Source organism: Choloepus didactylus, chromosome 3, assembly GCF_015220235.1.
Source record: "Choloepus didactylus isolate mChoDid1 chromosome 3, mChoDid1.pri, whole genome shotgun sequence".
NCBI classification, from domain to species: domain Eukaryota; kingdom Metazoa; phylum Chordata; class Mammalia; order Pilosa; family Megalonychidae; genus Choloepus; species Choloepus didactylus.
The window spans coordinates 125,008,396-125,033,813 of record NC_051309.1 but is presented as its reverse complement, the minus strand read 5'-3'; the positions used below and the strand labels follow the sequence as shown (position 1 = coordinate 125,033,813).

Here is a 25,418-nt window from a genome sequence, read left to right as displayed (position 1 = left end):
CTCAGAAGTTATTGCAAAAATAAAGAGCCAATAAAAGAAGAAAAGGCAAAAAGCAAAGAAATGGAAGGATGACAGGACACAGATTTTTCATTCCAATTAAATAAAGCCAAGTGAGATTGCCTTTCCTGGCACCACTTACATAATCCCATTCCCCCTCTTTGCCTCAACTCTGCCCAGTCTTAAGGGGAACAGGAACGTCCTCATGTTAAACAAGAGAACCAGGGATTTCAGAATGTCCACTAGAGCAGGTTTGGGGATACAGGCTCTTCCAGTTCCTTTAATGGAAGGCACTATTTATGCACTACTTGGCCATGGCAACTAGTATAACACCTGACGCTCAATATTTGCTGAAAGAATCGATGAATGAGTGAATAGAGTGTGATAAAGAGAATGGCAGAGAGCCAGAGTCTTCTGTCCTTTATTTCCACTTGGGATTTTCTTTCAGAAATGGAACTGGCTATGGAAACACAGTGGAATATAAAACAAATAGATCACATATAAGATTCTCAAGAGCTTTAAGAACTAAAACATTTTATTCTGTATCCCCAGGATGCAATACAGTGCTTTGCACATGGGAGGTGTGGGAAAACAGCCTGAGCTGGGAGTGTGTCCTTGACGTGCTCGGGGGTGCAGAACATCAAATCCTGCCCGGACAGAACACTGTCCAGGGCAGCACCCGCATTGTTGCTACAAGAAGCGCAGCCTGTACCTGACTTCCCTGTCTTACTAATTTCTTTATCCTGCCTTCTCCGGCCTGTTACTAACTCCCCTATTTTCTGTGATAAGATGAAGCTAATAAATACGATGTGAAGCAAGCGGAGGTACTCTTTGTCTTCAAGGCTCTGAGTCCCCTGCTCCCAGAACTTTATATTTTGTGTCCGTGTTTCATTCCTGCGCCGCCCTGTCAGCAATAGAGAGGCACTCAGCAAATATTGCTCAATAACTGAATGAATGAAAAAATCAAAGATACAGGCATGAATGACTAGACATTTTCTTTTATTCAGATGAAGTACTGTTATCAGCCATGTTCCCCATCAAATTAGGAAAGTGTGTGAGACCGAAAAATACTCAGTGAGCTCAGAATGGGAGCTAGATGATGTTCCACAGTAAGCTACATTATATACAATTGCCAAAAGGTAGAAGTATGCCCTGTGTCTGTCAACCGATGAATGGATAAACAAAATGTGGTATATGCACACAATGGAATATTATGCAACCATAAAAAAGAAAGAAGCTCTGATATACATGCTGAGTGAAATAAGAAGTTCTGATACATCATGCTGAGTGAAATAAGCCAGACACAAGACAACAAATATTGGATGATCTCACTGATATGAAATAATTAGAATAAGCATATTCATAGAGTCAGAGTCCAGAATATAGGTTACCAAATGCTGAGGTGGTGGTAGGGAATGAGGAACTAATACTTAAATTGTACAGAGTTTCTATTTGGGATGATGGAAAAGTTTTGGTAATGGATTGTGAATATAATTAACAACTGAAATATATATTTGAATGTGGTTACAGGGTGAAATTTTAAGTTCTATATATGTTACTAGAATAAAAACTTAAAAAAAAATATGCATAGGACTGTACAAGACAGTGAACCTTAGAGTAAACCACTGGCTAGTACAATTATAAAAATGTGCTTTCACCAATCACAGCAAGTATACTACACTAATGCAAGGTGTTAAAATAGGGGAGTATATATAAACTCTGTATTTTATGCATGATTTTTCTGTAAGCCTACAACTTCTCTAATAAAAAAAATAATAAAACAAAATAAAAAATAATAAAAAAATTAAAAATAAATTAAAATAGACAGAGAATGACAGTTAGACCTGAGTTTGGACATGCTAGTCACTGTCAAAACTTAGTGGAATCACAAGATGACAGGGAAAATTCATCACCCAAACAGGTAGCAAATAGCAGGGAATAAACTTCCAGTAAGGTAGAGAACATTCAGCAAGAACCAAAGACCAGAATGACCTAACATGTCAGCAATAATGGGAACAGAAGGAGGTCTCTGCTCCCTGCCAAAGGAAATGAGCTTTAAAATGGTACAGTGCATAGTGCTTTCTAAACAATGACCTTCAATAAATTATTATGGAAATGATGAAAAAGAAGAAAAGGAGGAAGGGAGGAGTGCTGGTTTGAATCTGTTATCTATAGAAGACTATGTTCTTTTAATCCACTCTTGTGGGGGCAGACTTACAGTGAGTGGGAATTTTTGATTCAATTGTTTCCATGGATATGTGACCCCACTCATTCAAGGTGGGCCTTAATTAGTTTATTGGAGTCCTTAAGAGAGCTCACAGAGAGAGAGAGCTCAGAGATGCTTAGAGATAAAACATCAGAGACATTTTGGGGAAAGCCATTTTGAAACCAGGGCCTGGGAAAGAAAGACAAGCAGACATTGCCATGTGCCTTTCCACGTGACAGAGGAACCCCAGATGCCATCAGCCTTTCTTCAGTGAAGGTATCCTCTTGTTGATGCCTTAGTTTGGACACATTCATGGCCTCAGAACTGTAAACCTGTAATCCAATAAATCCCCTCTATAAAAGCCAATCCATTTCTGGTATTTTGTATAATGGCAGCATTAGCAAACCAGAACACTCCCCTTTTACAAATAAGAGAATTGCATCTGGAAAGTTCATGTAAACTGCCTCCTGAATCCCAGGAGTATTTGGTTATTATAGGCACATGGTTTGATAATATGAATTATAGAGCAGAGCTAGTTTACAAGGACTAAGCATACTAATGAGTGAGTACTTGTTGAATTTCAATCATCATACTTCATTACTTCCCAAAATGCAGATTTCTAAACAGGGAAACATTGCCAACAAAACCTGTACAATTTAAACATTTTAAATGCACATATGTCTTCTGTATACTTTAGCTTCACATAATGGTATGTGTCCGGCCTATTTTATTTTCAAACCAGAAAAAGGAAAATCAAATACACCATAGAGTGTTTAGCACTCATTAGATTTAGCACAATGTCAGACACCATAACATTCTGTAGTACTTAAGCACTCACAATGATTACAAGATCTGGTGTTACAAAAAAAAAAACAAAAAACTGAAAATGGTGCATTACTTCCTACATCAAAAAACAGTGACACTTTAAAAGTATAATCACCCCTGTGAATGGCCCATAAGAACCGATATGAGGGAATCCCAGAATGTGACCTCTAATCGCCTTGCACCATTGCCTATGAGTCTTGTACTAACCAGACTTATGTTGCTGGCATTGACTCTTCTGACTTATGCTTTACTATCTTCTAGACCTCCTATTTCAATACAAAATGTTCACTACTCCTAGAAAGGCAATACATTAAATTGCTATCAGCCCTTAACACATAGGAATGAATGCATTTCTTAGTCTTCCTTCATTGCTGCAGCTAAACTGCATCTGTGGATTAGAACAAAGTGGTTTTAACAAAACGAAACAAAAAAAAAAAAAAAAAGGAAAGAAGAAGGGGATTTTGGACCATTAGGCAGCCTAAGTTAGGGTTAGGTTGATTGAGGGTGCTACAGAGGGGGTTCCTGGGACACAGGGTTCAAATCAGGGGGAAAACAAAACAAAGGGGAGGAGAGCAGTAGAGAGTTTATGTGTATGTGTGAGGTAGAGGGTTGGGGATGAGGAGAAATACTGAAAGGGAGTAGAATAGGGGAAAGTGAAGAATAGATAGGGAAATCAAAAGGTCTAATATTAACTTGAGAAAGGCTGGCCATGATTTTAAAGAGATTACAGGTTTTGTGAAAGTATGATATTGATAACTTATTCCTGGAGTATTAAAACATCTTATTAAAGACTGCCTGCTTTACACACTTGGCACAAGTGTGTATTAATGAAGCCACTAATATTTATAGATTATTTATTTGTTTCTTGAACAAAAATGGTATTGTATCAACTCTACTGGGTACGCTTTGTCCAGTTTGATTTTCTAATTAGCAATTCTTAGCATGATTAAATGCTAAATACACAGCTGTGACTTAAGAGTGAGGCTTCAACTGGTAGTAACCAGTAGTGCCTATTACTGATTTTTTTTAACAGAAAAACAGAAGTACTGAAATACTGGATATAAAACTTTTGAGACCCTTTTCAGTAAAATTATCAACATAATCATTCAAGCTGATTATATTTAATATATGAATAGAGCTAAAAATGTTGTAGTATTTGTCCACTCTGTTGAAAAGCTATTTGGACTAAATAGAAAATATGCCTAATCTAAGAGGTTTATTCAAGTGAAATCACATGTATAACATATTATATAGGAGTTTCATTATTTATCATTATTAAAACTTTAAATTTATTGCTAAACCAATTTCAAGGGATAAACTAAATCATATATATTCAAGCATTACTATCAGAAGCCCATATACTTTTCAAAAAAAAATGAACTTTCTGTATTTAACTGAAAATAGGCTGAATGAAATCTAGTACATAAATAACTCCACTTTTTATCTTCACCATTCTTCTTATAACATCTAACTCCTTGAACTAGTCGAAAACAATGTAAATTTTTCTATCCCCATGTGAGAAAACTGACCCAAATTACACATCTGACTAAATTTCTAACCTTATATCCATAAAGATCCTGTAAGAAAGCCTCATTTGAATTTTTACTTATGAAACAAGTTACTTAAAATTTAACTGAAATAATTATAAGTTATAAAAAGAACAAAAGCAAATTGGTTTGGTAGACACTGTTAATAGAAAATAATATAGTTGTCAAGTGGCTCAGATGATTGGTTATTCTCAGTCTTATTTCTATGTGCCAGGCCAAGTGTTCATGCATCTAAGCTTTGGCAGCATGGTGGGTGGATTCCTTCCCTATGAACAACTCTATATAGTATTCAACTAAGTCTGACTTTTACCAAAATAAGATCAAATTTTCAAAGGTGTAAGCATTTTCCTCGAATTTCAATTTCAGCCTTTTAAAAGAAACATATTTTGTAAAATCCAATTCACAATTGTCTATTACCAAAAACTGAAAAATATTAGACTGAGAAGCCAAATTATTTATACGGTTTTATGTATTTTAAAACTCTCTTTGAGATCAGAGTTCAAAAAAAATCCTTCAAGAAAAGTGGTAATTCACTTATATTCCCTAAAAATAAAAAAAACATACATTTTCTGTACTATGCAAAATAAAACCAATGATAGTTTGAATTTTTAATTGCAAGCTTTTTAAAAATCAAAAACTACTTGTCTTAAACCTATTTCTAATTATTGCTTATGATTTATCAGAAAATCAAAGCTTCATTTGTATAGGAATTATAAAATCAAGACATGTTCTTCAATATACTTATCTCTTATACACCCTCCACAGCCTCCACCTTTATAAATGATTTCTTAAAACACACCTACACAGAGAGATCTGCTCAACTTTGGTTCTATCAATATAACTGCACCAGAAACAGGAACGTAAGTTAAGAATGTAAGTCTGTATTCTAACATATAAGGGGATCAGAATGCTTGATTTCCCACCATTACTAAAGTTGGAAAAAAACTTTAGATATCATCCCAGAATGCAAATAAATAAAATCAGAAATCAGAGGGGGGCATAACTGCTTCACTCCATGTAAATAAAGGAGATAATGAGAAGATACTAGAAACAACTATATGCTAACAAACTAGACAACTTAGATGAAATGGACAACTTCCTAGAAAAGCATGAATAACCAACAACGACTTGAGAAGAAATAGAAGACCTCAACAAACCAATCACAAGAGACTGAATCAGTCATCAAAAAACTCCTGAAAAAGCAAAGTCCAGGACCAGATGGCTTCACATGTGAATTCTAACAAGCATTCAAGAAAGAATTAGTAACAATCCTGCTCAAACTCTTCAAAAAATTGAAGGGGAAGGAGAGCTATCTAGCTCATTCTATGAAGCCAACATAACCCTAATACCAAAACCAGACAAAGATACAAGAAAATTATAGACCAATCTCTTTAATGAATATAGACACAAAAATCCTAAACAAAATACTTGCAAATTGAATCCAGCAGCACATTAGAAGAATTATACACCACGACCAAGTGGATTTTATTCCAGGTATGCAAGAGCAGTTCAATACAAGAAAATCAACGTAATATACCACATCAATAAATTAAAGAGGAAAAACCACATGATCATCTCAATTGATGCAGATAAGGCATTTGACAAAATTCAGCATCCTTCCTTGATGAAAACACTTCAAAGGATAGGAATACAAGGAAACGTCTTCAACATGATAAAGGGAATATATGTAAACCCCACAGCTAACATCATATGGGGAAAGACTGAAAGCTTTCCCTCTAAGATCAGGAACAAGACAAGGATGCCCACTGTCATCAATGTCATTCAACATTGTGCTATAAATTTGAGCTAGAACAATTAGGCAAGAAAAATAAATAAAAGGCATCCAAATTGGAGAGGAAGAAGCAAAACTTTCACTGTTTGCAGATGACATGATACTATATGTAGAAAATTCTGAAAAATTTCAGTGAAGCTACTAGAACTAATAAACAAGTACAACAAAGTGGCAGGATACAATATCAATGTGCAAAAACCAGTAGTGTTTCTATACACTACTAAGGAGAAATCTGAGGAGGAAATCAAGAAACAAATTCCATTTCCAATAGCAACCAAAAGAATCAAATATTTAGGAATAAATTTAACAAAGGTCATGAAAGACCTATACATAGAAAAAAAATTGCTAAAAAAAAAATGAAGGAAGACCTAAATAAATGGAAAGACATACCATTTTCATGGTTTGGAAGACTAAATATAGTTAAGATGCCAATTCTACCTAAATTGTTTTAAGATTCAATGCAATACCAATTAAAATTCCAACAATTTATATTGCAGCAATAGAAAAACCAATAATCAAATTTATTTGGAAGGGCAGGGTGCCCTGAATAGCTAAAAATATCTTGAAAAAGAAAAATGAAGTGGGAGGTCTCACACTTTAAAGTACATTACAAAGCATATTAAATGACTTTAAAGCATATTACAAAGTTACAATGGTCAAAATTACATGATACTGGAATAAAGATAGCTATATTGACCAATGGAATCAAATTGAGTGTTCAGAAATAGATCCTCTCATCTATGGACAATTGATCCTTGATAAGAAGGTCAAGTCAACTCAACTGGGACAGAGCAGCCTCTTCAACAAATGATGCTTGGAGAACTGGACACTGACATCCAGAAGGATGAAAGAGGACCCCTATTTCACACCTTATACAAAAATTAACTCAAAGTGGATCAAAGACCTAAACATTAGTGTTAAGACCATAAAAACTGTAGAAGAAAAAGTAGGGAAATATTTTAAAGATCCTGTGGTAGGAGGTGGTTTCCCAGACCTTACACCAAAAGTGCGAGCAATGAAAGAAAAGATAAGATAAATGGGACCTCCTCAAAATTGAAAACTTTGGCACATCAAAGGACTTTTTTGGGAAAGTAAAAAGGCAGCCTATGCAATCTGAGACAGTATTTGGAAACTACATATAAGGGTTTAACATCCAGAATATATAAAGTGATCCTACAACACATCAACCAAAAGATAAATAACCCAACTAAAAAATGGGCAAAAGACATGGACAGACAAATGGCTCAAAAACATATGAAAAGATGCTCAACTTCACTAGCCATTAAGGAAATACAAATCAAAACCACAATGAGATATCATCTCATACATACAACAATGGCCATTATCAAAGAAACAGAAAACTACAAGTGTTAAAGAGGTTGTGGAGAAAGAGATACACTTATTCACTGTTGGTGGGAATGCAAAATGGTACAACCACTCTGGAAGACAATGTGGCTGTTCCTCAGGAAGCTAAGTAAAGAACTGCCCTATGATCCAGCAATCCCATTTCTACATATATACTCAGAGGAACTGAAAGCTAAGACACGAACAGACATTTGTACACCAATGTTTATAGTGGCATTATTCACGATTGCCAAGAGATAGAAACAGCCCAAGAGATGGAAACAGCCCAAATGTTCATTAACGTACAAGTAGATAAACAAATTGCGTTATATACATGCAATGGAATATTACACAGCTGTAAGACAAAATAAAGTCATGACACATAAAACAACATGGATGAACTCTGAGGACATTATGTTGAGCAAAATTAGCCAGAAACAAAAGGACAGCTACTGTATGGTATCACTAATATGAACTAACTATAACAAGCAAACTCTGAAAGTACAAGTTAAGAACACAGGCTATCAAGAGGTAGAAAGAGGGTAGAGATCGGGCATTTGATGCTGAAAGAGTATAGAATGTTCAACAGTATTGATTGTAAAGACACAGGAACAGACAGCACAGTAATGTGTGATGGCAGCACAATGCTGTAAGTATAATGAACAAAGCTGAGTGTGAGTAAGGTTGAAAGAGAAAAGCTAGGGGCATGTATGACACCAGAAAGAAAAATAGAGGTTAAAACTGAGTCTGTATAACTTAGCAAAAACTAGAGTGGACAATGATGGTGATTAAACACAGAAATATTAGAACGTTTTTACATGAGGGAGAACAAGTGAATGTCAACATTGCAAGGTGTTCAAAATACAATGGTATATGGGAAAAAACACAATCAATGAAATCTAGGGTCTATAGTTAACAATAACATTGTAATATTCTTCCATTGATTGTAACAAAGGCAATACCTAAAAGCTAACGTCAACAGAGGCGTATATAACAGAGGGGTTTGTGATTCTTGTTGTTGTTTCTCCTTTTTAATTGAGTTTAATTTTATTTTACTTTATTTTTATTTGTTTATCTTTTTTTTTCTTCTTTTGCCAAAGAAATGGAAATGACCTCATATATTGTGGTGGTGAAAGCATAAGTGTGTGATTATACTGGGAGCTACTGATTGTTCACTCAGAATGGACTGCATGGTGTGTGAATAAAACTGTTTAAAAAATAAACAGAAAGATAAAAGTGCAAGAGAAGATGTGGAGAGAGAGATATACCTATCACTGTTGGCAGCGAAGTAGAATGGTGCCAGGTATATGCTTGGAAGAACTGAAAGCAGGGACACAAATAGACATTTACACACTTGTGCTTATGGAAGCAGTATTCACAATTTGCAATGAATGGAGGTGGCCTAAGGGTACATTGATGGGTGAACAGAAGAGCAAAATATGGAATACTGAAGGCTGCAAGAAAGATTGAAGTCGCGAGGCATGCAACTACGTGAATGAACCTTGGGGACATTATGTTGAGTGAAACAAGCCAGAAACAAAAGGAAAAATATTGTAAGTCCTCACTAATTTAAACTTACTATAATAAGCAAATACCGAGAACTGAATTTGAGAGCATAAGTAACAGGTAATAGAATGTGGACAGAGGTTGGGCAATTGACGATGCAGGAGTGCAGAGTGTTCAACGAGGCTTGTTGTAGAAGTTCATAGATTGTAAGCTCTTAGAGCAGTCACATTTATTCCTGAGTTTTGACTTTCATTTAATAGATATTTATTTAGTACAAAATGTATATTTTCTGTAGCATGCTTTCTAATATAACTCATATGGCCAGTTTATTTAAACAACATGGTTGCATGGAACCTAGAATGGGGAATGAGATCTTGTTTATTCTGTGCAGGTTAATATGATACCCTGATGCACCCCAGAGTACTTTGGGCAGAAAATAAAAAAGTATTTACAAAGTCCCCTTGAAGGTCTGATGAAAAACATGGAAACATTAAACTTCCTCACCTGGGGAATTCCTGATATTCCCACAAGCATTAAGGAATTCCAATTTAATAAGTCAAGCCCTTGATCTTGGGGCTTACCCTTATAAAACTTATTCTTGCAAAGGAGAAGCTAAGCCTACTTATAATTATGCCTAAAAGTCACCCATAGAGAACCTCTTGTTGCTCAGAGGTGGTGTCTTTCTCTCAGCCAACTCTGCAAACAAACTGACTACCCTCCTCCCTTCAAGGGACATGACTCCCAGGGGTATAAATCTCCCTGGCGATGAGGGACAGGACTCCTTGGGATGATCTGGCCCCGGCATCATGGGATTGAGAAAGCCTTCTTGACCAAAATGGGGAAAAGAAATGAAACAAAATAAAGTTTCAGTGGCTGAGAGATTTCAAATAGAGCCGAGAGGTCTGTCTGGAGGTTATTCTCATGCGTTATACAGATATTCCTCTTAAGTTTCTAGTCTATCAGGATAGCTAGAAGGAAATAAATGAATCTGTTGAATGGTAATCCAGCAGACTTGATTCTCGATGATAACTGTATAACTATATAGCTTTTGTTGCATTATCATGTGATAGTGAAAACCTGGTGACTGACAATCCCTTTAACCTGTGTATGGGAAAATGAGTAACAAAATAATCACAAGAAATATATAAATAATAGGGGCAAAAAGGGGTAAGGGATGGTTTGGATGTTCTTTTTTATTTCTTTTTGAATTTTTTTTTAATTTTTAATTTATTTTATATTTTTTTCTTTATTTCAGAGTAATGAAAATGCTCAATGACTGTGGTGATGAATGCACAACTACATGATGATACTGTGTGCCACTGATTATTTATGTTGGATGGATTATATGGTATGTGAGTATATCTCAATAAAACTGCATTTAAAAAAAATCATCCCATAAATGTAAACAATCTTCCCAAAGACCTAGATTGAAACCTTGCATATGGCTACCTGATTCTCAGTGAGTGCTCTTTCACCCATATCAGTGGACTGACACCACAGATATAAATGGATTATTAAAGGAGAGTATGAACTATACATTTGTTGCTATTTATCTAATCAAGAACAACTAAAATTGTTCAGTGACGTACCATTGTGCATGGATGCACCTGACTAATGCATGAAAACATCTGATTCAGGAGCAATGATAACTGGTGAACCTTGTCTTTTTGAAACACTTATTTCTGAAACACCACTTTTTCCTGGTTATCCTTCCCTTCTCAGGCCATGACTTGGCAGAATTCTTGCAGACTCCTCTTCCTCTATTCAGCCTCTAAATGGCTTAGTAGCTGGAGTTCAGACCTAAATCCTCTGCTCCACTTCTACACTGCTTTATAAGTAACTTCACTTATCCCAATAGCTTTAAAACAATCTCTAGGGAACCCTGTATGATATTTCTTCTCACTCCTCACAACTCACCAGAGGCTCTCCAGCCTTCCATGCCTTCAGAACTTCAGCACCACTGATCTTTCTCAGTCTCCATAAGGCCAGTTCCTTTCTGCTTTGGGATGGGTGGGCTGTGCTCTCTGCCTGGAATGTTCTTCCTCCGCAGACTGATTCCACCTTCTCTGCAACCTTCCTCTGACCCCCAAAGAAGACTTCTTCACCTTTTTTCTCAACACTTCAGAGTTGCAATTATACACTTATTAATTTGTTTACATCTTTATTATTCATTTACCCCATTGGACTATAAACATCATGAGCAAAGAAACTATGACTTGCATTTAACAATGCTAGCCAGCTCCTAACTTAGTGCCTGACATATAGCAAGCACTCAATAAATATGCACTGAATGCATAAATAAATAGCTATCTATTCCTTTATGAAGAGTCATCCCTTTGTGGTTTTCAAAATCTTTTCACTGCTACACATGTGAAAAATTTCTAAAAAGACTTTGTGGTGAGAAAGAAAATGTCAAGCTGGTTTTTCTACTCCTCACCATAGCCTGGAAATGGTAGTTTAGGGATTTAGTTAGCCTCAAGGTTCTGACAATATTTATCAAGTCACTTGAGCTGCTTTTCACTGATAAAAGGGTTGGGAACTTGTCAAAATAAACTGACCTGTTTTTACACTTCATAGAATATAGCAACTACTTAATAAATGTCTGTTGAATTAAATTGTTTTATACTCAATTAGATTTAGAGATAAGGCCTTTTTAGAGCAGTTGACACATTTCATTTGCACAGATGTTTAAGAAACACTCCAGAAAGAAGTGAAAAAGCAATTTTATCCTGTTTTTGTAAAATAAATTGGGCAAGTACATCAGCTTTTACTAACCTGAAATTACTTTAATTCAAAACATATACATTAAGGCTTATAGAATGCAAAGTGCTGCAGTACCAGGTATGGGAGTGGGTGAGATATAAAAGATGACTGGGCTGAGATCCCTGCTTTCAAAGTGTTTTGCTTCTTTCATTATTCTTTCTGAAAGAATTTCACTTCTTTCGAATATTTCTGGAGTATTCCTTAAACATCTATGCAAATTAAATGTGTCAACTGCTCTAAAAAGGCCTTATCTCTAAATCTAATTGAGTATAAAACAATTTAATTCAACAGACATTTATTAAGTAGTTGCTATATTCTATGAAGTGTAAAAACAAGTCAGTTTATTTTGACAAGTTTATTTTAGCTATATCATATATTGATGGGCAAAAAAAAGCAGAAGCAAATGGCAGGAAAATAAATAATATCCACAACATGGTATTAAGTTTCACCTCTTGCATTTGAATACTGTAATTGTGCAGAAAAGTCACCCTGTTAAAAAGCCACCAAAATAAATTACTCTAATTTTAAGTAAATGACCACTTTAATAGGAATTCTTCAAATTAGATAAACCTTTTCAGAAAAAAAATATGGTATGTTTCTCTCATCTCTCTTTCTCTCTCTCTCCTCTCCATCTTAAGGCCTGCAAAACCACGGACAATATCACTGAGGGTAAAGAATCAGCATTCCAAGGTACCATAAGCTACTTCCTTAATTCTTTTGCCCTTGAGAAGACATAAGCATCAACTTCTGCTCATTTCTTACACTACAGATTGACTACAACCTACATATCTCAACTCATCTGTCATCTTCCCTCTACTTAAGTGAGAAAGAGGATGAAGGAACAACAAATAAAAATTCCCAAGGTGAAAGAACAAGTACCAGGGTCAACCCCAAGAATGAGTGTAGGTGAAGCTGTACACATTTCCACCACATCCCTCCCTCACCCCTACCAGTCTCCCAGTCACTTTTCTATTTGCCATGTGGAAAAACAGGAAGTGGTCAGTGATTCAGTAGTTATAGTGCATAATAAACAGTAAGAATAATCACAAACAACAATAATAGCAAGAAGTACCATTAACATGAATTGCCATAACTCTCACATATCACAACTCTGTGAGGTAAGTAATGCTATCCTCATTTTAATGAGGTTGACTCCCTTACCTAAGAGTCATAGTAAGGCCAAGATTAAAAGCCAGTACCATTTGGCTGGAACACCCATGTTTTTCCACCTTGCTCCTTTGCCACAAATCCTGGAAAGTTAGTATAATAAATTCCATAAGTAAAATTATGAAACAGGTCATTTGTCTTCAATGCCATTGAATCTTATTCCTTCAGAAGCTCATGCTTCTTCCATCCTCTCCCTGTCAAAATCATATCTCGCGAATAGTTCCGGTTAAGCTCATTGACTGTAGTGATTTTAATTTCCAAAATGAACTGATTGGTTTGGAAAAAGTGCATTTGTGAATAATATGCCAAAACTGGTACCAATAGCAATTCAATTGTGAAATTTATCACTTGTAAAAATTATCAATTAAAAAATGTTTCCCTTGGCATTTACCAGTTATGGAATTATTGTCCAAATTAACAATTCCATGGGGTGCCCTAAAGCTTAAATCTTTAGCAGAGGGAGGGGGGATGTTAAAAATCATATCAGATCAAGTAATATCAATTATGATCAATTTTGTTTGTATCTGTTCATATATTTTGGTTGACTATAATACCAGGAAATCCTTGCAAGCCTACCCTATAATTCTTAAAGATAAAGCAAGTGATAAACTATTTACAATTATGGTGCTGCTTAGAAAAATAACCATTTCAGTGAACTAAACAGTAAGTTATTGATGGTTCCAACAGTGCCTGATTTGCTTCCCAGATAAATTCATATAGCAAGGTAATCTGGTTTCTTACTACAAAATAAAAGTAAGATATATGGTCAACTTACAAAACTGTTGCAAAAAGTATCTGTGAGAATATTTTATATGAATGAGTTCCCACATGGAATCTATCATTCTGCTCAACCATTATGCTGTGATGAATATTTGTGCTCAGAATTGGCAAATGGAATTAAACCACTGGTCTCTTCCAAACATTACAGCCTTCTGTTTTCTGCTGTCCACATAGCTTTAGCACAATAATGCTATATAAATGAAAACATTCTAAAAAACCTATTTCAAAGTGATAGTAAGTAACTAATAGACGATATATACTTTGATTAACTGACTTATTTAAACACTAACATTTTAATCAATACTGTACAATGGTTATAATCCCATTCCAGCTTTAAGTTTTATGATTAAACATAATTTTGAAATGTAATATATTATTAAAATGGCCTTAATTTATACATCTGCTGCAATCCTGGATGAAGTCTCTTTGCCCCAAGGACTCTGGCTCCACATTCCAGCCTAGAGCCTTGATAAAATATTGGGGAAATCAGCTTTCAACTACCATTTACGTAAAAATAGCAATGGCTTCAATGTGAATTGATGAATACTAAATATGCAAATTCATCATTTATTTTCTTGGGTTCAATCTTCTTCCCATAACCTGACCCACTCACACATGGTTAATCTAATGAATGTGTTGCCCAATCTGTCATTTTCCCCAAGACCTCCCTCTATGGGGGAGTTCTGGAAAATGACAACATGACAAACAAACAGTGGGTAAGTAGCTCATGAGCCTATCCTTGGTCTCATGCCCTTTTATACCTACTTCTCTCTTATCTTATCTGTATCTCTCCCCATGACTATATTTCCCTAAATTAAAACTGTCCCACAAATGATAAAATGGAGATACCCTTAATACTGCTAGCCAGGCAATAAAGCATCTCTGGGGTGCACCAAAGGAGTGCCAAACTACCTCAAATCATCTTTCAAGGTGACATTTCTTAGCTCACAAGAGCCATCCTAACTTTCACTACTATCTCTTTTGTGTGCATATTCAGAACACAATGGAGACCATTTTAATTCACCAATTGGGTAAAGGTATGTTTTTCCCCTATTCTCAATGATATCAAGCACATTAGAGTAGCTATTACAATTCATTAAAATAACTTCCCCTGGCATTTTTGGTTGCTTAAAGGCTGGGATGGTACATGAACATAAATTTGGAATAAACAGAAAATGGTTATAATATCAACAACATAGGTGTACTAGCTGAATCACCCATTTTTTGGTGACTATTTCCATTTGACACAGTTCATTTAACATTAAACATTTATTGAGTGCCTCCCATTTTCCAGGCACTGAATGCACAGAGGTAAACAAACTAGGGTGTCGACCTTTTGAAGCACCCATACCCTATTAGGTAGAAAGCCTTGTAAACCAATAGTTAAGCTACAATCTTTTAAGTCTGATTAGAGTCAGTGTTCTAGGAGCTGAAACATGGCAGAGGTCAACTGCCTGACAAGGCCAAACCACTTCAGTAAATGGGAAATCATCTGAGAATTATCAAAAAAAAAAAAATTACCAAAGCATTTTAAATTTTAATAACTGATAGATGCCTTAAATTAATATGTACTAGTCTTTGGTGGTGTTACTGTTATTAATCCCTAATAAAGCTGCCAATGGCTATTATCACTTCCTATTAGATGTCAGTATTTCATTCACATTTAATATTTAAAGGACATATTCAAACAGGAAACTGTCTACAGCACCCTTTTCTGGTTGAAGCTAACCTTTTTTTTTTTTCTCTTTTTAATTTGTGTATAGTCTCTACTGCCTTGCATTGGTAGAACAGAGAAACCATTATATGGCTATGAGCCAACCCAGACCTCTTCCCCTTGATCCACATCTTTTAAGCACCTACCTACCACATTGAAGCCATTGCTATTTTTACGTAAATGGTAGGTGGTGAGAGGTTGGTTCCTCCAGTAACATTCAAAACAGGCATTTTAAAATGATTCTAGGACTTCCAGAAGATGGCAGTTAGGAGAGACAGGGCAAAAAGACACCTCCTTGAAAAATACTAGATAAAAGCCAGAAAGTGACCTAGAACACCACTTCCAGGAATGCATCAGATGGACAAGGTCTGCTAAATCCACAGGAACTGCACACTTGGTGAAACCAGGAGTCTGCGTTCTGAAATGAGTTAGTAAGCTGCAGAATATCCTGCAGCCACGCTGCGGTGTGGGGAAACCGTGGGTTGGCATTTGGAATCAGACTAGTTCTTTAAAAAAAAAAAAAACCAAAACCGTCTGCAGATATGGCAGCAAGAACTGCACAGTGAAGCCCCACAGGAACGGGCTGTGGGTACAGCTCAATATCTGGCATGGACAATAGCCTTTCACAAACATGCTGCTAATTGCCTCGGAGCGAGGCAGGCAGAGGTGAGCCAAAAGGGGAAAATAACCATGCCCCTAGCAGACATCTTCCTGGTGGGCTGGGAATGCTCTTGCCCGGCGCCGGCGCCACAGCCCAGAGCTGTGCCAAAAAACCCAGTGTGATGGGAAGCGTTTCGAGCATCATACACACATTCCACAATATCGGCCATGGACAGTGGCCTTTTGTGCACCCACAGCTAACTGTCCTGGAGCTAGAAAGGCAGAGCTGTGCGAAAAGGGGGAAATTAACACGCCTTATACAGCCATCCTTACAGCAGGCTGGGAACGCCCCTACACATCCAGCGACCCAGAACTTCCTTTGAGGGACAGTGTGCACTTGTGACGTAGCACAGCCTTCCCTCAGCAGAGGCCCTGGGAGGGCATGGCTCTGATATCCCAGGGACCATACACCAATACCAAGGACTTGTGGGTTAGCGGCAGAGACAATCTGTGGAGAGACTGAACTGAAGGCTGAAACTCTTGCAACAGCCTTAAATCTCCAGGAACACCTGGGAGGTTTGATTATTAAAGCTGCCCTCCCTTCCTAACTGCTCAGACACACGTCCCACATTCAGGGAGGACAGCAACAACATACCCAAACTTGGTACACCAATTGGACCCCTACAAGAATCAGACCCCCACACACCACAAAGACAAAGTTGGGGAGAACTGGCTTGAAGGCAATGGGTGGCTCATGGTTACCACTTGCTGGTTAGCTAGAGAAAGTGTTCGCCACCAAGCTGTAGCTCTGACAAATTAGAGATTAGACTTTGAACTAGCCTACATATCCCAAAAGAACCCTATCAACTTAAGCAAATGCCAGGAGGCCAAAAACAAAAGAAAATTTTAAAACACATGAAAAAACAAGACAATATGGATAACCCAAACCTAAACACCCAAATCAAAAGATCAGAGGAGACACAGTACTTGGAGCAATTAATCAAAGAACTAAATATAAACAATGAGAGCATGGGACAGGATATAAAGGACATGAAGAAAACCCTAAAGAGCATAAAGAATAAATTGCAAGATTAAATAAAAAAATAGATGATTTTATGGAAATAAAAGAAACTGTCGACCAAATTAAAAAGATTCTGGATACTCATAATACAAGAAGAGAGGAAGCTGAACAATGAATCAGCGACCTGGAGGATGACAAAATGGAAAATGAAAGAACAAAAGAAAGAATGGGGAAAAAATTGAAAAAATCTAAATGGACCTCAGGGATGTGATAGATAAAATAAAACATCCAAATAGAAGACTCATTGATGTCCCAGAAGGGGAAGAGAAGAGTAAAGGTCTAGAAAGAGTATTCAAAGAAGTTGTTGAGGAAAACCTCCCAAACCTTCTACATAACATAAATACACAAAGCATAAATGCCCAGCAAACTACAAGTAGAATAAATCCAAATAAACCCACTCCAAGACATATTCTGATCAGACTGTCAAATACTGAAGAGAAGGAGCAAGTTCTGAAAGCAGCAAGAGAAAAGCAATTCAACACATACAAAGGAAACAACATAAGACTAAGTAGTGACAACTAAGCGGCCACCATGGAGGCAAGAAGGCAGTGGCACGACATATTTAAAATTCTGAAAGAGAAAAATTGCCAACCAAGAATTCTTTATCCAGCAAAGCTCTCCTTCAACTTGGAGGGAGAGCTTAAATTTTTCACAGACAAATGTTGAGAGATTTTGCTAACAAAAGACCTGCCCTACTTCAGATACTAAAGGAAGCCCTATCAATAGAGAAACAAAGAAAGGAGAGAAAGACGATGGAGAGAGGTTCAGTACTAAAGAGATTCAATATTGGTTCATTAAAGGATAATAAGAGAGAGAGGGAAAATATATATCTGACAAACATAAACCTAAGGATAGGATGGCTGATTCAAGAAATGCCTTCACAGTAATAACGCTGAATGTAAATGGATTAAACCCCCCTATTAAAAGACATAGATTGGCAGAATGGATCAAAAAATATGAACTATCAATATGTGGCATACAAGAGACTCATCTTAGACACAGGGACACAAAGAAATTGAAAGTGAAAGGATGGAAAAAAATATTTCATGCAAGCTACAGCCAAAAGAAAGCAGGTATAGCTATATGAATCTCAGACAAAACAGACCTTAAATGCAAGGATGTTATGAGAGACAAAGAAGGCCACTACATCCTAATAAAAAGAGCAATTCAACAAGAAGAAATAACAATCATAAATGTTTATGCACTCAATAATGGTGCCACCAAATACATGAGACAAACACTGGCAAAACTGAAGGAAGCAATTGATGTTTCCACAATAATTGTGGGAGACTTCAACACATCACTCTCTCCTATAGATAGGTCAACCAGACAGAAGACCAATAAGGAAATGGAAAAGCTAAACAATCATAAATGAATTGGATTCAACAGACATATATAGAACATTACAACCAAAATCACCAGTATACACATTCTTCCCTAGTGCTCACGGAACTTCTCTAGAATAGATTATATACTGGAAATAAAACAAGCCTCATAAATTTAAAAAAAATGAAATTATTCAAAGCACATTCTCTGACCACAATGGAATACAATTAGAAGTCAATAACCATCAGAGACTTAGAAAATTCACAAATACCTGGAGGTTAAACAACACACTCCTAAACAATCAGTGGGTTAAAGAAGAAATAGCAACAGAAATTGCTAAATCTATAGAAACAAATGAAAATAAGAACACAACATATCAAAACCTATGGGGTGCAGCAAAAGCAGTACGGAGGGGGAAGTTTATAGCACTAAACTCATACATCAAAAAGGAAGAAAGAGCTAAAATCACAGAACTAACAGAGCAACTTAAGAAGCTAGAAAATGAACAGCAAACTGATCCTAAACCAAGTAGAAGAAAAGAAATAACAAAGATTAAAGCAGAAATAAATGACACAGAGAACCAAAAAAAAAAAAAAAAAATAGAGAGAATAAATAACACCAAGAGCTGGTTTTTTGAGAAGATCAACAAGACTGACAAGCCCCTAGCTAGACTGACAAAATCAAAAAGAGAGAAGACCCATATAAACAAAATAATGAATGAGAAAGGTGACATTACTGCTGATCCTGAAGAAATTTAAAAAATTATAAGAGGATACTATGAACAACTGTATGGCAACAAACTGGATAATGTAGAGGAAATGGACAATTTCCTGGAAACATATGAACAACCTAGACTGACCAGAGAAGAAATAGAAGACCTCAACCAACTAATCACAAGCAAAGAGATCCAACTGGTCATCAAAAAGCCTCCCACAAATAAATGCCCAGGGCCAGATGGCTTCAAAGGAGAATTCTACAGAACTTTCCAAATAGAAATGACACCATCTTACTTAAACTCTTTCAAAATACTGAAGAAAATGGAACACTACCTAACACATTTTATGAAGCTAACATCAGTCTAATACCAAAACCAGGCAAAGATGCCACAAAAAAGGAGAACTACCGGCCAATCTCCCTAATGAATATAGATGCAAAAATTCTCAAAAAAAATACTTGCAAATTGAATCCAAAGACAGATTAAAAAAATCATACATCATGACTAAGCAGGGTTCATTCCAGGCATGCAAAGATGGTTCAACATAAGAAAACCAATCAATGTAATACAAGACATTAACAAATCAAAATGGAAAAATCAAATGATCATCACAATAGGTGCTAAAAAAGCACCTGACAAAATCCAACATTCCTTTTCGATAAAAACACTTCAAAAGGTAGGAATTGCAGAAAACTTCCTCAATATGATAAAGAGCATATATGAAAAACCCACAGACAGCATAGTACTCAATGGTGAGAGACTGAAAGCCTTCCCTCTAAGATCAGGAATGAGACAAGGATGCCCACTGTCACCACTGTTATTCAACATTGAGCTAGATGTGCTAGCCAGGGCAATCTGGCTAGACAAAGAAATAAAAGGGATCCAAATTGGTAAGGAAGAAGTAAAACTGTCATTATTTGTAGATGATATGATCTTATATTTGGAAAACCCTGAGAAATCGACGATATGGCTACTGGAGCTAATAAACAAATTTGGCAAAGTAGCAGGATACAAGTTAATGCACATTAGTCAGTAATGTTTCTATATGCTAGAAATAAAAGAAGCGAAGAGTCACTCAAGAAAAAGATACCCTTTTCAATAGCAATTAAAAAAATCAAGTACCTAGGAATAAACTTAATCAAAGATGTAAAAGACCTATACAAAGAAAACTACATAACTCTACTATAAGAAATAGAAGGGGACCTTAAAAGATGGAAAAATAGTCCACGTTCATGGATTGGAAGGCTAAATATCATTAAGATATCAATTTTACCCAAACTCTACAGATTCAATGCAATACCAATCAAAATTCCAAAAACCTACTTCGCAGACTTGGAAAAGCTAGTTATCAAATTTATTTGGAAAGGGAAAATGCCTTGAATTGCTAAAAACACTCTAAAAAAGAAAAACGAAGTGGGAGGACTTACACTCCCTGACTTTGAAGCTTACTATAAAGCCACAGTAGTCAAAACAGCATGGTACTGGCACAAAGATAGATACATCGATCAATGGAATCGAATTGAGAATTCAGAGACAGACCCCCAGATCTATGGCCGACTGATCTTTGATAAGGCCCCCAAAGCCACTGAAATGGGATAACAGTCTTTTCAACAAATGGGGCTGGGAGAGTTGGATATCCATATCCAAAAGAATGAAAGAGGACCCCTACCTCACACCCTACACAAAAATTCACTCAAAGTGGATCAAAGACCTCAATATAAAAGAAAGAACCATAAAACTCCTAGAAGATAATGTAGGGAAACCTCTTCAAGACCTTGTATTAGGAGGTCACTTCCTAGACCTTAAAACCCAAAGCACAAGCAACAAAGGAAAAAATAAATGGGAACTCCTCAAGCTTAGAAGTTTCTGTACCTCAAAGGAATTTGTCAATAAGGTGAAGAGGCAGCCAACTCAATGGGAAAAAAATTTTGGAAACCATGTATCTGACAAAAGACTGATATCTTGCATATATAAACAAATCTTACAACTGAATGACAATAGTACAGACAGCCCAATTATAAAATAGGCAAAAGATATGAAAAGACAGTTCTCTAAAGGGGAAATACAAATAGCTGAGAAACACATGAAAAAATATTCAGCTTCACTAGCTATTAAAGAGATGCAAATTAAGACCACACTGAGATACCATCTCACACCAATTAGAATGGCTGCCATTAAACAAACAGGAAACTACAAATGCTGGAGAGGATGTGGAGAAATTGGAACTCTTTTTCATTGTTGATGGGACTGTATAATGGTTCAGCCACTCTGGAAGACAGTCTGGTAGTTCCTTAGAAAACTAGATGTAGAGTTACCCTTCGATCCAGCAATTGCACTTCTCGGTATATACCCGGAAGATCTGAAAGCAGTGACGCGAACAGATATCTGCATGCCAATGTTCATAGCAGCATTATTCACAATTGCCAAGAGATGGAAACAACCCAAATTTCCTTTAACAGATGAGTGGATAAATAAAATATGGTACTACACACAATGGAATACTACGTAGCAGTAAGAACGAACAATTTCGTGAAACATGTGACAACTTGGATGAACCTCGAAGACATAAGGCTGAGCGAAATAAGCCAGGCACAAAAAGAGAAATATTATATGCTACCACTAATGTGAACATTGCCGGAGGAGAATGCATGGGGAGTTGGACTTCCCCACCTCGATGGTTGCTGATGTGCTCACACTCATTGGGGACTGGTGGTTTGATGGGCTGCGTCCTCAATCACGGGAGATGCCCTTGGGAAAACTGTTACTGCAAAAGAGAGGCTAGGCCTGCTTATAACTGTGCCTGAGTGTCTCCTCCTGAATGCCTCTTTGTTGCTCAGATGTGGCCCTCTCTCTCTAGCTAAGCCAACTTGGCAGAGGAAATCACTGCCCTCCCCTCCACTTGGGATCTGACACCCAGGGGTGTAAATACCCCTGGCAATATGGAATATAACTCCTGGGGAGGAATCTGGATCCGCCATTGTGGATTGGAGAACATCTTCTTGACCAAAAGGGGGATGTGAAATGAAATGAAATAAGTTTCAGTGGCTGAGAGATTCCAAAAGGAGCCGAGAGGTCACTCTGGTGGGCACTCTTAAGCATAATATAATCCTTTATAGGTTCTAATGAATTGGAATAGCTATCAGTAAATACCTGAAACTATCAAACTACAACCCAGAACCCTTGAATCTTGAAGACAATTGTATAAAAATGTAGCTTATGAGGGGTGACAATGTGATTGGGAAAGCCATGTGGATCACACTCCCCTTTGTCTAGTGTATGGATGGATGAGTAGAAAAACGGGCAAAAAAAAAAGCACCCAGTGATCTTTTTTAGTTTAATTGTTCTTTTTCACTTTAATTTTTATTATTCCTTTTGAGTGTGTGGTAATGAAAATATTCAAAAATTAATTTTGGTGATGGACGCACAACTATATGGTGGTACTGTGAACAACTGATTATACAGTTTGTATGATTGTATGGTATATGAATATATCTCAATAAAATTGAATTATTAAAAAAATAAAATAAAATACAATAAAATGATTCTAATTTTGAAGGCAGACAATTTCTTCAATCTATAGAAACACAACACTTTGTAATCAAGAGCATTTGGGTTTGGGCTGTGGTCTATTATCAAATCTCCAATTAAAGTATAAGTTAAGTTGACTCTCATATTAAGCAGCCAGAATCTTTGAACTATCAAATATATAAGATTAAAGAAATTGCTGTCTCTACCTAGTTTTGTACAGTTTTTTAGATGTGTAATGAATGAGAAGAGATACAAGAATTTTGACAAAATATCTAACCAGTAACAAAACCTACATTACCTATGGCTTTCCCACAAACTAGCTGTATGCCCTTGAGTGAGCCAATAAAACTCTTTGTATCTCCTTATGTGACAAATGAATGGAGTATTTCCTCTTTTTGTGAGGGGGAACTAAATAAAATGAATGGAGCTAGAGGCTCTGTAAAGCTTCTTTAGGTTAAAACATTATGAAACCTTTTAAAAATGTCCTTTAGAAATTTTCTCTATCCCCTCATTCCAGGTTGTAAAATTCAAAACCCACTGTCAAATCATTTCCAGACATTTGGAAAACCTAATCCAGTCCCAGTGTAAGATACGAGGTCAATTACAATTATGGTATTAATGAATTATGTGTTCTAAGCAGCCATTTATTGGGCCCTATTGTTTTAGTGTAAAAACCATGTCTAATAATAAGACAGGCATTTGAGAAACACGTAAACTTCTAGAACTCTAAGAAAACAATTTACTGTCTCAGATATATCTACTAGAGAAATCTCAATAGAAAAAGCATGTGTTCTTAGGCATATAAAACCTCACCAGAGTAAAGAATATCTGCAAAAGTTTAGAACCATCATTCTTCAAAATACTCCCTGAAGAATTATAAATGGCACACTGAACTCAAAATAAGACCTTCACGCTTATAACCTAATACACTTTCAGTGATGACAATAAACTCATCTATGTACTCGTGTTATCTAACTTATTCCCACAGCCAAAATGATTATTTGGGGAAAAAAAAAAAAAAAAAAAGGACACTAAAAAAGTCACCACAAAAAGTCCTCAGAAGAAAAAAAAGAACAGGGAAGCCCACAAAGTAGGCCAAAGAAATGTCAAACTATAAATTGCAGCAACTCAGAAAACAATTTAAGTAATAACTTATACAAGGCTTCAAAAACCATGCAAAAAACGGCTTTTAAAATAAAACAAAATAATGAAACTTGTTAGGACACCAGTGGGCAGAGGTAAACAGGACAAAAGATAAACTTGGGTGGTAGGTCAAAATGTTAGGCATATTAATGAAGGGTAGAGCATAGAAATACAATAATAAAATATTATTGTATACTTAAACTGTTTTGTTCAAGCTGCTGCAACTCCAGAAAAATTTAGAGGAACTGGAGGGGCAAGGGAGTCAATCAGATGCTTCATCATCGATTCCTTCTTCGATCAAAGGACTGAGGAAGACAGACTGCATTCAAGTAAAAACCAAAAGAAGCAGGAAGAAGAGCACTGTCTACTTGTGAAAAAGTAAGAACTTCAAAGGAACAGGAAAGATGTCTATTACATCATAAATGAATCAGGTGAGGTAAAGATAAGCTGGCCTACCAAATCTTTCAGAAGCTGCTTCTAAAAACCTGATTTTAGCTACCCAGAGGAAGAGGAGTTGATATATCATCCTGTGACTCTGGCAGAGAGTATTTAAGAATTAAAAATGGGCTTAGAGATACAATGGACTATTATTCAAGAAGAAATGAAGTGAAAATGAAGTGCTGGGACATGCTATAACACGGATCAAGCTTGAAGGAATCATGTTGAGTGGAATTAACCAGACATAAAAGAACAAATATTATATGATTTCCCGAATATGAAATAACACAGAATAAACAAATTCATAGAGAAAGAAATCAGTATAGTGGTTATCATGGGTAGAGGGAAGGGAGAATTGGGAGTTATTGCTTACTGAGTATCATTTTTGGTTTGGGATGATGAAAACAGTCTGGAAATAGTGAAAGTTACACAGTATTTTCAATGTACTTAATGTCAAAGAACTGTCTATTTAAAATGGTTAAAATGACTTTTGTGTATTTTACCACAATTAAAAATAAATTGATTAATTATTTTTTAAAAAATAGGCTTCAGGAAATTCATGAATGGGTGGGATAAACTGAGATTATCCCCTATCCTTCACAGTTGTTGTTAGAGAGAAAAGGCTACACCCTTGCAGCCTCTACTATCAGCATCTATTTGAAATGCTGGGATAGTATGGGCCATGAATCTGGATAATTCTGTTTTCATGTTACATGAAATACAACAAGGTATTATAGAAAAGTCTACAGGCCATATATTCAGTACATATTATTACTTCACAAGAAAATTCTCCTGTGATTGTCCTTACCCAATGCCTAAATGAGAAAATCTGGATCTACTCTTCACCAGGGCCCTGAAAGATTTTTAAATGTAGTGACCAGAGCTGGAAATGAAAAATTTAGCAGAGTTACCTAATGCAGCTATTTTCAGAGGTTCCAATAGAGAA

At 36.2% G+C, this 25,418-nt stretch overlaps 1 protein-coding gene across 1 annotated transcript in view; it reads right to left on the bottom strand.

The window, feature by feature from the left end:
• UGT8 (UDP glycosyltransferase 8) overlaps nucleotides 1–25,418 on the bottom strand; it is a 122,489-nt gene that overhangs the window by 70,238 nt on the left and 26,833 nt on the right. The gene's annotated exons all lie outside the window — the stretch shown is intronic.